The 14,644-nt window shown below is 40.0% G+C and overlaps 1 pseudogene; it reads left to right on the forward strand.

The window, feature by feature from the left end:
• The first annotated feature begins 238 nt into the window (after positions 1 to 238).
• Positions 239 to 400, forward strand: LOC132777378 (U2 spliceosomal RNA; annotated as a pseudogene).
• The last annotated feature ends 14,244 nt before the right edge of the window (positions 401 to 14,644 follow it).

Raw genomic sequence — 14,644 nt, forward strand, 5'->3', positions numbered from 1 at the left:
AGAAATTTGCTGCCAGAGACAGAATAGCCAAACACCACCCATTAAGACCCAAAAAGTAACCATGTTGTATTGATGCATACATCTCTGGTAATAAAAAAACAGCAATAACAAAGTAAATAAATACACATTTTCTGCCCTTCATTTCATTTGAAATCTGCTACCAGAGGTAGCTACTTGAATTTGCTAAATGGTGCAGATTACTGTGATTGTTGATACTACACTTGCTCTTAGCCAAAAGGCCGCTTCTCGGCCTTTTGGCTAAGATCAAGTGTAGTATCTGTGATTGTTGAGTATCTTCAAGTTGAGTTTTTTTTAATGAATGCAAACCTATCATTGTGTTTTGTTTATAGTTAGGTTGCTTTTGCCATCTTCTGCATATGACTTGCTTGGGATCACCCATGGCCATGTAGGAATTTGAATCCTGATCTCCAGAGTCATAGTCTGAAAGTCAAACCACTTCACTTCTCTGGCTCTCAGAATAGTACAGATAGTGTCAGGACACAGATGCCTCAAAGGGCCAGACTCAGAATTAGTTCCAAAGTAAAGTTTATTAAGGAAAGAAAAAGGGCTCAGAGACACTTAACTCAGTGTCTCTGGCCAAACTCAAAAGCAGAAACCAGTCTTGGTTCAAAAGAGTTAACTGAAGCAATAATCCGGATTATCCGGAGAAAAGAACCGGATTAAAACAAAGCGCTCCGCAAGTTCCCCAAAGTAACACAACAAATACACAGTTAACAAATACAAGGGCCGCAGGGAAAAAAGCATAGTCAAATGAAGTCCGAAGGTCAAAGCAAGCCGAATTCAAAGTAGTGAAGTCCCAAAGTCCACGTAGTCAGCGTCATAGTCAAACTGGTCTGAAATCAAGGAAGGGAGAAATCAGCACTCATGGGAATCCAAGCCGAGTCGAAAACACACACGAATGGAAGCAGTAACCTGTAGATCCAGGACCCAATACCAACACGAAATAGGCAGCGACAAGAACCCAATGCACGATCCAAAACTTTGCCTTCTGCAAAGATCCCCCATTTCAGAGCCTACTTTTATCTTACACATCATCATCAGAAGATGAGCTGGCCTCCACCCCGTCGTTATTTCTTGCAGCTGTTCTGGATTCCACATGTGAACTCCTATTTCCATCCCTCCAACTTCTCCATCTTCTGTCAAGACTTAGGCCCCCCAAGATTCAGCCGTATTCCCCTATTGCCAATCCTCCTTACCAGAAAACTCCACGAATGTATCACTGGATGTTGGCTCCGCACATACAGGTTATACCTCTTTTACCTTAGTCCAATCCAATGTATATCCTGGATCCTCTTTCTTTGTTGCTCCTCATCAGACTCCTGCTCCCGATAACCCGTTTTCCCCTTCTAGTGTCCACACTACTGGTAGATAGGCATGGCAAAATCAAGAGTAGATATAATTTTGACTCTATAAAGAAACATACATTTAATTACATGTTTAATATTTAATTCTTCATGTGATTGAGACTAATAGGAATTTTCTAGGCTCTTACATGTTGTAGCTTAGTCATTTTCCAGAACACAGAGTTGTAACATATTTAGTTTGGAAGAGATTATTTATAGATGGGCATTGCATAGATTGATTGTAGTTCTGTAGGAACTGTGCTAGTCAGCCATTTGGATTTGTGTGATGCCAGCTATTAGATAAATATGTATTTCAATGGACTAAGCATGAATAATGGTATATGATGGATCAACGAAGTAATACATGGCATAGGACAAATGCTTGTTTCCTAAGTACACTGGTCTTCTACCTTATAATTCCATCAGCCTTGCAGGAAACAATTTGCCAGACTCATCCAGATGACAAGAAATTGGCTATGGAAGATTTTAAATCTCCAAGACCTTGTCCAAACAGTTTTTACTTTGTGCATTGGAAATGCAGGATATAAGATGGAAAAACTTCCTGGTTTCTCAAAACTCTAAAATCACTCACAAAGAAGTTAGTAGTTTCATGCTGAATTAAATGAACTCTTTTCCCATATGAATAGTAATAAAGACATTTTTTTTAACTTTTACACTGTAGAAGAAAATGCCCCAAAACTCATTTGAGTCAATAAAATGAATAGTCTACTTAGTGCATTTATAGTCCATACTCACTAGGAAAGAAATCTAGTATTACAACTAAATATGTTCAAGATTCTACTGCTTAGAATTTCTGCAAAACCTACACCTGTTCTTTAGATCATACTATTTTCAGTGGTCATCCTGTAGATTTGTTTCCATATAATGCATACCTGTGCCTCCACAATGAAGGGCAATGGAGGGGGGGGGAGGGGGGTTGTATTTGATGTTGTCAGAGACACTGTGCACCAAGGCACTCCACATAATGGGGGCAGAGCCAGAGGCTATTTACATCCTGGCCACACATTCATGTGCCCTCTTTGGATCTTTGCTTCATAATGACAGCACACTCAAATAGATGGGAAACAGGAAGAATAGGAGGCTGAATAGTGGAGGTGTTGGGAAGGAGATGAATCCTGAGGCCTAAACAAGCCATGTTAGCACCATTTGAGGTGGTACTGGCTCAATTGTGGATAAAGCCTGCCATTTGCCTTCAGGATTTGGGTGGGAACCCACACATATACATTCTAATAACATGGCAGGAAAAACAACAATGCTGTGGCAGCATTCATGGCAGATTAGAGGCATTTCTGCAGGTATGAATGTTTGTGGTATGCAGAGTCCTCCCAGTTAAAGTAAAGGCAAAGAATGTGCAAAGTAATTCACTTGAGGGTCATTTTCTATGATGGTAGAAGTATTTATTTATTTATGACATTTATATGCTGCCCTTCTCACCCTGAAGGTATGCTGATTATACTAATGATTTTTGTTTGAGGAAGGCACTGGAGGGTGGGACAAGGGAAGCTGGTAAACTCATGATAGCCTATTCCCTTTATTTTCCTGAAAGGTCTATGGCAGGGGTCCCCAAACTTTTTAAACAGAGGGCCAGGTCACAGTCCCTCAAACTGTTGGAGGGCCGGATTATAATTTGAAAAAAACATGAATGAATTTTTATGCACGCTGCACATATCTTATTTGTAGTACAAAAACAACTTTAAAACAATACAATAATTAAAATGAAGAACCATTTTAACAAATATAAACTTAGTATTTCAATGGGAAGTGTGGACCTGCTTTTGGCTGATGAGATAGAATGGTTGTTGCTGCTGTGTGCTTTCAAGTCATTTCAGACTTAGGTTTATCCTGAGCGAGGGCCGGGTAAATGACTTTAGTGGGCCGTGACTGGCTCCCGGCCTTTAGTTTGAGGACCCCTGATCTATGGCATACATGGCAGATACCTAATACCATCTCTTTCAACTCCTTTAGTTTCAAAGAGCTAGGTTCACTGTCTCTTTTTATGCATCTTTTGTGAACATACTTTAGAACTGAAAGATATCCAACTTATGTGTTTCTCCAGGAGACAAGCATGTAGCTGGGGGGGGGGGGGGGGGGGGTTGAGAGGCTTCAGCCCCCCCTGAAATTGTCAAGGTGGTTCGCGAAAAGGCCTTACTGGTGCATTATTTAAACTGTTATGTTTATTCATATCATGATCTGATCACCATACTCAATATATCCCATATGCATGGGGGTATTGGGGTAACGATACAAAAGGTTTGCTAGGGTACACCCTCTTTCACTCAGACTCAGCCCCCCCCCCGAAACAAACTCACCCCCCCCCATCGAAATCCTGGCTATGGGCCTGCCAGGAGAAGTTATAAGAAGCTACATTTGGAGTTTGAAGGGTTTATTTCTGGTAGGGTCTTTGGACCAATTCCTGTTTCCCACATTACAGTTCTTACAGTTTTGTATACATGTTGGGAATAGAAACTGAGCTTTTCGGTTTGTTCAGGGTACGTTGTCAGCATTGGCTCTTGTCTTCTAGGGATTTGGCACCTATTCATTTAGAGTTAGGGATGCCTCTACAGCTTTTGCATAGGATTTAGGTCAGATCTACACTGCCATATAATCCGGTATAAAGAGATGGAAGTGACTGAACAAATAAACAACAGTCCAAGATTATCTAAGTCTATCAAATGTATTGAGCACTGGAGATCTTCATGCATTCTCTTACATTTCAATTGCATTATTATTAACTAATGCGGTTGTTTTTTCTGCTAGCTTTTTAAAGATTTGGGTCCTAATCTGTAGCCATAGTATGGTTTACAGGGTGGCATTTGTCAGGCCTGACTTTGCTATTTTGGAATGACATTGTCTTTATTAGGCAATTTTGGCTCTTCCACTGGAATTTTTTTTTCAATTTCAGGAAACTGCTTTAAAAAAAAACAGAACAGTCATGAGATTGTTCATCATTTGGTAATTTTTTTAAGGCTACCTCTACAGATACAGTAGTTCTCCTGTACATACACACAAAGCTTCCATTTGTTCTGCACAGGAAACAGTATATTTTGTTAAATGTATTTATGTGTGCAGATAAATGATTTGGGATTTTTAATACAAAATATTTTTTCCTAAGACATTCTGTAGTATGTTTGATGAGTGAAAAAGGATAGAAAAGTTTTGATGCAGATCGGAGAGGACAGTTAGAAAAACAACTTTCCTGTTGTGAATTGTGGAGCTTTTGAATTATTTCTACTTCAAGAACATCATCTTGTCTCAACGGAAATATCACTGGGCATAAAAATAAGTCCCACACAAATCATTTGGATGCTTTTATCTTATACTTCTGGTCAACTTCTTAAGGGACCTCTTCACATGGAACCTGGCTCTGTTCCATTTTGCTGGTAGTCGCGTGGGGCACCTTGTGGGGACATCATGTAGTTCAATACTACATTCCAGAGTACAAAATAGCACAGTGTTTCCAATGTATACATAAAAGGCAAAAGCAGAAGTACATCCCAAATACTGTCTTCAAAAATGATTCCAAAATATAGGTTACAGTCATAATATTCTTGATGAAGCAAACACCAGAGTCCAATACTGAAAGTAAAGCCAAAAATCCGTAGAAGTTAGACAAAGAACTGTATCCAAAACATGATTCCCCAATGCCAAACAAGAAAACATGAATTGAAAAGAAGGCCAGAAGCTCCTATTCTGGAGCACATAGAAAAGGTGACATCTTGAAAATTCAAAGTTAACTCAACACTTTCTGTAACTGGAAGTGCTCAGTGCTCAGGAAGATAGGCAACAACCCAGCATCTTTCATCTCCCTCGCCTCTTTCTCAGGGTCAGAAAGAGCCACTGGCAGCATATCCTAAGAAACATTCTCACTCAAAGCAGATCTGTCTGTGAGGAAATTCCCATCATCCGGATAAGAGCTACTTTCTCCCTGAGGCACTACAGAAGTGGTGGGCTCGAATTTAGCAGCACAAGGTCCCATCACCAAAGGGTGCCCCTCCTTTTCAGACCAGGCCTCATCACAAGCTGTGTTGGTGCTCTGTCCCTGTCTCCATCAGATGGTGAAAGGGTGGCAACATTGTCCTTTCCCCCATCAGATGGAGGAAAAGGCAAAAACATGTGAGTAGTTCTATTGGAGCTACCCAGAACACAATTACCTTTCCAAAGTTGCTGAGGAAGCATCTTGCAACACTTCCTCGGCATTTGGAGGGTAAATGGGGTAGTAACTGCTGAGCGTCATGTGATGGCGCTCAGCAGGACCCACCCCCAAAGTGCGTGAAAGGGAGGAAAAGCCCCAAAGTGATAAGGTGGCAATTCCTTCCATTTAAAGGCGTGGTTAATTTGAGGAAAGAAAGGAAATGTTCAGCAAACAGCCTGTGTGCTGTATTGATATGAGCACTGAGCTATGATTCCAGAGACAACCTAGACCTAGAAACCTATCTAATCCTTGCTTGGCCATGGAAATTTACTGGGTTACCTTAGGCAAGTTACGCTCCCAATCTCAGAGGAATGAAAAGCAAAAAACCCCTCTAATTAAATCTTCCCAAGAAAATCCTGTGTTAGGTTCATTCTTAGGACTCCCATAAATCAGAAATGACTTGAAGTTACACAACAACAACAGCAACAATGTTCAATTGATTGGCTCAGCTGTTTCCCTACTCATGTTCCTAATATATTGTTCATGAATATATTTTAACTCTCCATTAAATACTATTCACTGTAACCTCCAACTGTACTTTTCAACAACCTCTTGCTTCTTTGTGTGTTATTCTTGAAAGAACACTTTGAATGATGTATTGACATCTGTTCACTAAGTAACTTTTGAATATGAATGATGTAAGTGAACAAAAGTCACACAAGTTTTGTCTAACAGGGTTATATATCCAGCACCTTCCTTCCACAAGAAATTGTCAGTGTTCTTCACTACAGATTGCCTCACTGGAACTGCTCTTACTGTTTGTAGATATTTTCAATGGAAGCAAGACAATTTATATGAATACACATTTGGCCAGGTGCGTACAGAGTGAGATAATTGAAAGATGCTTTCAGTGTGAAAAGTCATTCATTTCAAAACTGAAGAGGTTTCAGGAATGTGCACCTGCTTCAGATTTGTGCTGTCTGCTTCATGGAAGAGCATTTCAAAACATTTGTCTACAATAAATAAAGGTTTTCTAACCCCCTTTTCCTTTAGATGAGATTTCACTGGTGGCTTGACCCATGACAAAAATACATACTATTTTAACAACATATTATGTGTATGTAAAAGGAATTATTTATTTATTACACATTTTGGCCAGCTTTTATTTTCTCCTAGAAGTTTACTAATCAATTTTATAATGTTTTATTAGATTATATAATATTTGCTACATGTATAAGGGGAAAAAAATCTATGTACAAGCTCATTGAATATGGTTTCATTTATAAACAAAGAGCGCTGAATGCTATACAATCATTCTGGAGGACCTAGAAGTGTTCTTCAACTGGAAATTTTGCGTAACAAATTTTTTTATCTATGCTTTTTCTGGACCATCTGGAGCTATTCTGTAGTATGCTTCAGCCAGAAGTTTTTTTTTTCATTTCAGGTAAGAAAAATAGGGATCCATATTACTTGAAGATTGTATTATGTAAAGAGTATTGGAATATATAAGACATACAATTGAAAAAATAGTAAAAGAAATACATAGAAAAGGTGAAATAAAGAATGAAGAAGAGAAGAATAAAAAAGGAAATGACTTTCAATATCTTCCATAGCTGCTGTAACTAAATTGTAGGGCCCTTCTACACTGTTTTATAATCCAGATTATCAAAGTAGACAATCCAGATTATCTGATTTGTACTGGATTATATGAATATACCCAGCAATATAATCCAGTTCAAAGTAGATAAGATGGATTTTATATGGTAGTGTAGAAGGGGCCTTAACTAAGATCCCACCATCTCTTTTATCCTTAAACAAAACAAGTAGCATTTAACATTTAACAAAAACACACTTCTTTCTAGTCTGTCCATTTCATTATTTCACATATAGAAGTTAGCTTGCCATAATTATAGATTATCTTACAGAAAGAAATTAAAAGGTTAGCTCCATTATCTATCAAATAATTAAAAATGACAGGATTTTTTTTATTTAAACAGAAAAATTCCTTCTTCCAAATTATTTTATTCTTAAAATTGTATGTTTAAGTTTTAAAGTTTGCATTTTGATACTTCCATTATCTATAATTCTAATTTTATTATGTTAACACCCTTTTGTGGCTAAATAAATTCAACTGCTCTCCTTCTATTACCATTGCAACCTCTATATTAAGAACTCATATACTTTGTTAAATCAAACATTACTTTGGGTTGTTGTAGGTTTTTGGGCTATATGGCCATGTTCAACAACCCAGTGATTCCAGTGATTCCAGCCATGAAAGCCTTTGACAATACGTTAAACAATATTTTCCTTCTTAATTTTAATAGTAAGTGAACAATATGTGATCATTCTCAAAACTCAGAAGAACAGCCAGTCTGGCTTCAAGATCATGTTGTTAAACCCACTAGCAATTTCTTCATCTGTGTTATGCTCTAGCATGATTTTTCCTCCACAAATTATGGCAAAATACAAACTGATGCAGAAATCTCCCATTTGACAGTACATATTTTAAATGTACTTTCCCATTCCACTTCCCCCCTCTTACTTTCTGTTTTTTTCTCTGAAAAACTGCTAACATATTCCAATATGCCAATTTTTGTAAGTGATTTAGATACGGAGTCTGGGATTTGCAAGTAGGGGTTTGCAAGAAGCAGCTTGTTAGTTGTACAATTTTCATGGTTTATGGTAGCAATGCTATCTTCATGAGAAGAAAACTAACTAATAATGTACAATGTCATCGTTACATAAATTTACTAAGAAAACTTACTATTAAAACAGGTCATGCAAATAAAATAATTCTGGCTCAGGAAACTTATGCCACCAACTCCTAAAGTCAGTCTGAGAAAATTCTGCTATGTCATATTTTGAAAATTGTGTTTCTTTGTGTCTTAAAACTGTAAACCACTATGGGTGAGTTAGCAGAAAGGTTATCTCTCTATGTGCAGTCCATCAATTAATCAATCAATGATCAGTCAATCACTATTTATTTGATAGTCTTTGTGCTATATTTTTGTATCGCGCATCCATCTCCCCAAAGGGATTCGGGGTGGCTTACATAGGGAAAAACCCGAGTTCAGCATAGTTAAAGATAATTAAACATAATTAAAAAACAACACAAAATAATTGATAAAAAAATTCCAAGCAGTATAAAAATAATCACACATAAAACAAAGAGCTAACAACTGTTTGTGGTCTGAGTAGTGTAGAGTTCTGAGCTCGGGTAGGCAGACTGATGCAAATCGTTTGTAAGGACAGGGCTGATGGATAAAGTGCTAAAGCCAAATGACAAAGTTAGGAACTTGGGGGGGGGGGGGGCAATGTAAAGGGAGCACTATATCTAGTTAGGGAACAGTGGTAATGTGCAAAAATTTGTTTTGGATCATAACTGGGGGCCAAGATTATTTGGGGAACTGTCTAGTCAAAAGCAAAGTGGAACATCCACAATTTTAGTTCTTTCTGGAAGGTGGACAGGGTGGGTGCTAGTCTAATCTTCTTGGGGAGAGAGTTCCAGAGCTAGGAGGCCACCATTGAGGAGGCCCTCTCTCTCGTCCCCACCAACCACGCTTGTGACAGGGCTGGAAGCAAGACGAGGGCCTCCCCAGAAGATCTTAGCCATTAAACAGGTTCGTAGGGGATGATGTGGTCACGAAGATAGGCAGGTCCCAAACTGTGTAGGACTTTATAGGTAATAACCTGCACCTTGAATTGAGACTATAATATTTGTATGCAATACATGTTTTATAGAGTCTGCATAGTTATAAATATATATATACACTTATTTTCTTAATGCTTTTCAAATACTTTTTTGTCTTAGGAACTGCTGAGACCTTATGGGGAAAGATACCTCAACAATAACTTTAAGAGAAGGGGCCAGTTAATGTTAAGCTACGATGACTCTTTGTATCATTTGTTAAAATGTGGAATTAAGACATTTATTTATTTATTTATTTAACATGTTTAACTGAACATTTATTTATTTTATATGCTTGGCTGAACATTAACTCAAGGCAGTTCCAAAAACAATAAATTAAACCATACAACTGAAATTAAATCCAGACAAGACTGAAATTAAATCCAGACAAGACCGAGGTACTCCTGGTCAGTCGCAAGGCCGAACAGGGTATAGGGTTACAGCCTGTGCTGGATGGGGTCACACTCCCCTTGAAGGAGCAGGTTCGCAGCTTGGGTGTGATCCTGGATTCATCGTTGAGCCTGGATCCCCAGGTTTCAGCGGTGACCAGGGGAGCATTTGCACAGATTAGGCTCGTACGCCAGCTGCGCCCGTACCTTGGGAAGTCTGACTTGGCCACGGTGGTACACGCTCTGGTCACATCCCGCCTCGACTACTGCAACGCTCTCTACGTGGGGCTGCCCTTGAAGACGGCCCTGAAGCTTCAGCTAGTCCAGCGCGCGGCAGCCATGTTACTAACAGGAGCGGGACGCAGGGAGCACACAACGCCCTTGTTGTTCCAGCTCCACTGGCTGCCGATCTGCTACCGGGCCCAATTTAAGGTGCTGGTGTTGGCCTACAAAGCCCTAAACGGTTCCGGCCCAAAATACCTTTCGGACCGCATCTTGGCCTATGAGCCCACGAGGGCCTTGAGATCGTCCGGGGAGGCCCTTCTCTCGATCCCACCTGCCTCACAGGCACGTCTGGCGGGGACGAGAGAAAGGGCCTTCTCGGTGGTGGCCCCCCGGCTGTGGAACACTCTCCCTGTTGACATCAGACAGGCGCCCTCCCTTATGTCTTTCCGTAAGAGCCTAAAAACATGGCTATTTGAGAAGGCATTTAACTGAGTGCTACAATAATTGGTAATGACGACTGGAACGGAATATGGATTACGAGATTGGTTATGATTCTACGATGAGACGGAGCGGATTGTTTAGTGTAATTATATTATTGTGGTATTAGTGATATGTTGATATTTTGTTATGGCTTTATTGTAAATTGTCTTTTTTATATGTTGTACACCGCCGTGAGTCGCCCTAGGGCTGAGAACGGCGGTCAACAAATGCAGCAAATAAATAAATAAATACAATTTAAAAACACTCTCCCTGCTGAAGTTAGACAGGCGCCCTCCTTGATGGCCTTTCGTAGGGCCCTAAAAACATGGCTCTTTGAACAGGCCTTCAATTGAATGTAGTTAAATTGACAATGGAATGAACCAGGACTACGAAACTCGGCTATGACCCCAGGACCTGACGAAGCGGATTTTTTAGTATAAGTATATGTTGTGTTGTATCTGTCTGTTTGTATGGTCGTTATTCACTGTACTGTCTTCTTGTTGTTGTTGTTCACCGCCCCGAGTCGCCTTCGGGCTGAGAGGGGCGGTCAATAAATGCAAGAAATAAATAAATAAATAAATAAACAACTAAAATCATATAACATGTCTTAAAATAAAAAATACAACAGTTGAAATGTATGTACACATCTAATAAAAAACCACCTTTGCTTATACATTAAAACTTGCATGAATAAAAAAGCCTTCACTTGCCATAAAAAGGACAGCAGGAGGGGAGCAGCCACTGAGAAGTTTTTCTCCTTTCCTCACCAAGTGAACATGTGAGGGTGGCGGACCAAGAAAGGCTTTCCTTTGTAAATCTCAAGATTTGTCATCTTGGTATAGGAAGAAATAGTATTTCAGATAGTCTGGACCCTAGAGGGCTTTATATGTCTTGACTAACACTTTGGATTGTGCCCAGAAATGAACTGGCAACCACTGCAGCTCTTTTAGCAAAGGGATTATACATGTCCTTGTAGCAAGATCTGGCCAGCATTCTGGATCCACTATTATTTATGGTTTCCAAAGGTAGCCCCATAAAGAGTGCATTACAGTAGCCCAAACGAGACATAATCAAGCTACATGCCCTCTTGACCCGATTTGATGTCTCAAGAAACATTTGCTGACCAGCAGGTGAAATAATGAGACTTCACAAGTACATGGAATGAAATAAGGGCAACTTTGTTAATTTTACTCATTTAATTGTTCTTATGTGATATGCAAAATGCTTAATTGGAGGAGCAACTTGATGCTGGAACAACTGAGGTAGCAGTCATCTCTAGACCTTCTCCCTAACTTCCCTGGGTAATATCACTATGGTTCTTGAAAGAAACCCCATCTGAAAAATTGGGTTGCTCCCAGAGGAGCTATTCAACTGGAAGGCTGATCAAAGGGTGTCAACCCTCAAGCTGCATGGGCCCATGGTAAGGGTGAAGGCCCAGATACCATCCCCAATAACAATGAACATTTCCCAACCCTCAATTGCATAATAGTCAGGATCAGTTCCAGATTCCTATTCTACACCAAAGTGTTGCCAATGGTACTCACAGAAATCAGGTCTCCTCCAAAATCAGCTTTTTTAAAGCACATCCTAAAGCCAATTGTTATAGTTCCCTATGGCAGTGTAGGATGGGTGAAAAAAACTTAAGGAGGGAGGAAACATACTTATCCATTCAAGAAGTGATCAAAATATTTACATTGTGAAAGGAGGTGAGAGGGTCGACCAATGAAAATCCAAAAGGAATGAGAGGAGGCAGAACAATATATGCTTAAATATGCTTGCTCCAAACCACCTCCTACATCTCCCATCTGAAGTCAGCAAACTAATCTCAGGCATTGCAGATGAGGGAAATCACATAAAAGAAAAGGCTAGGTGATTAATGTCTACGAGAATCCATACAAGAAAAAGGATATTGGAAGTAGTGCCACTATTTTTTTCTATGATTATAACAGCATTCAGTGATAAAGCTTTCTCCATGACAGTAGATACAGATGTGGCAGGGGAATTAAGAATTGAATTGCTTCCCCTGCAAGCTATTAGAAACATACTAGCCCAAGCCTGGGAAAAGAACAACTAACCAACCTTTACTGGAGGCCATATTGAATCCCCTGCAAATATTCTGATTCCCTTACCTGAGTTTAAGGGGGAAACACACTCTCAGTTGAAGTAAGTATAAGAAGAAAGGAAAGCAAACTGATTTTTTTTAAAAGATGCAGTAGAATGTTTTGTATTTACCGTTATGTTCCCCTGACTTTTGTTCCTCTAGGACAGCTAAGGCAGTTGAGTTTCATTGTTCCCTGAGTAGCTCATGAATATTTCAGTTCCAAATGGCTGAATGTTGTTTTTATTAGCCAATTTAAATAGCACCACTAGTATGTTTTCCTGCATGTGGCTGAAAGAAGGAATATTTGCGGCATGAAGCAATAAACAAAAAAGAAATACATAACTTGTCTCTATATAAATGTAACAAATGAATGCATTTTAAAGTTCTCACTGTAGTGCATCACATTGCGGGCTTCACTTAATGCATCATTTATTTTAAAAGTTACAATTTCCAATAAATAAATACATCTTGGCGCAGTAGTCTTTTTGTCTTCTTTCTCTCCCCCACACTACCTCCAGGTTGTAAGTGAAGGCAATTCTCATATTTACCATCAAATTTCTTCACATTTTCTTGTGACTCTTGGAACCTCCCTTATTTGTGCTGCTCCCCTTCTTATTTATATCATATGTTGGCTGTAGGAAAGCTTCCAGTATTTATTGGATAAGATTGTAAAGGATCATGAAAAGTTTACTTGCTCCAGGAGCTAAATATTTTGCAGTTATTCGTCATCAGGTTCAGTTCAACTTTTGGTGATTCTATGAATGCGACACTTCCAAGAGCCTACTGGATGATTTTGACTGGTATTTAATTATACAGATACCCCTCCACATCCATGGATTCTACAAACACTGACTTAACCCACTCATCACTTGTAAATATTTTATATAATGGGACTAGAGCATCCACAGACAGTCCTACCACGTCATCACACTGGGGGTTTTGGGTTCCTTGCTCCTCTTTGGCCATGGGGCTTGCCAAGTGCCATCACATGATGCAGGCCGTGGCCTCGCCCCATCCATGTCCAAAGTGACAAGGAAGTGTTGCAAGATATTTCCCTGCTAACACCAAAAGGTGAAGTGTCCTTTGGGTAGCTCTGATGGAGCTATCTGTGCTTTTAGTCCTTTCCCCTTATCTGATGGGTGGAAAGAACCTCCATATGCAAGTGAACAGCTTTCTGGACTCCATATGCAAGTAAAATCTGTGTTTAAATCCTGATTTCACTCGCACATAGGCCTGTGTGGAAGCATCCTAAGGTTACTAGGGTTGTGCTTTCGGGGAAAATTTTCCCCCGTTTCATGTCCTGGCTTTTGTTGGGGACCCAGATCCATTTTTCAGGAAGATTGCTTTTGGTTCAGGGCCCCAAAATTGGACCATTATTGTGGGACTTCCCACTGGCTCCCCTTCCTGGCATGCACTTTCTTACCTGGCACCTGCTGTTTATACTCTAGAGCAGGGGTCCTCAAACTTTTTAAACAGAGGGCCAGGTCACAGTCCCTCAAACTGTTGGAGGGCCAGATTATAATTTGAAAAAAGTATGAATGAATTCCTATGTACACTGCACATATCTTATTTGTAGTGCAAAAACCACTTTAAAACAATACAATAATTAAAATGAAGAACAATTTTAACAAATATAAACTTATTAGTATTTTAATGGGGTGTGTGGGCCTGCTTTTGGCTAATGAGATAGGATTGCTGTTGTTGTTGTTGTTGTGTGCAAGTAGTTTCAGACTTAGGTCAACCTTGAGAAAGGGCCAGGTAAATGACCTTGGAGGGCCGTATCTGGTTCCCGGGCCTTAATTTGAGGACCCCTGCTCTAGAGTAAGAGGCACTCAGGTGCAGGCATGCTCCAGGCTTGCTTGCATGGCTGCCACAAACACACTCTTGGAGAGTGTGTGTGGTGGGGCATGCAGGCAGCCCCAGAAAGCAGGTGAAACTGTCAGTGCCTGCAACTGAGCGCCTCTTGTTCTAGAGTAAGAGGTGCTCAGCTGCAGGCACACTTCACACCCCACCACAGGCCCCGCCACACACAGACACACACAGAGTGCAGGTGTAGTGGGGTGTGCAGTCAGGTAGGCCTGGAGCGTGTCTGCAACCAAGTCATGGGCCTGTCTGCCTGCCTTTCCAAGGCAAGGAGGCAATTTTGGCTGCAGACTAAAGCAGGCTTTCATGTAAAGCAGATTTTCATGTGGGGACAGAACTTCCTGTTTCATGCTTCTAAAAAAATGGAAGTCACAAAAGAAA

This window comes from Anolis sagrei, chromosome 5 (genome assembly GCF_037176765.1).
Source record: "Anolis sagrei isolate rAnoSag1 chromosome 5, rAnoSag1.mat, whole genome shotgun sequence".
NCBI lineage: Eukaryota > Metazoa > Chordata > Lepidosauria > Squamata > Dactyloidae > Anolis > Anolis sagrei.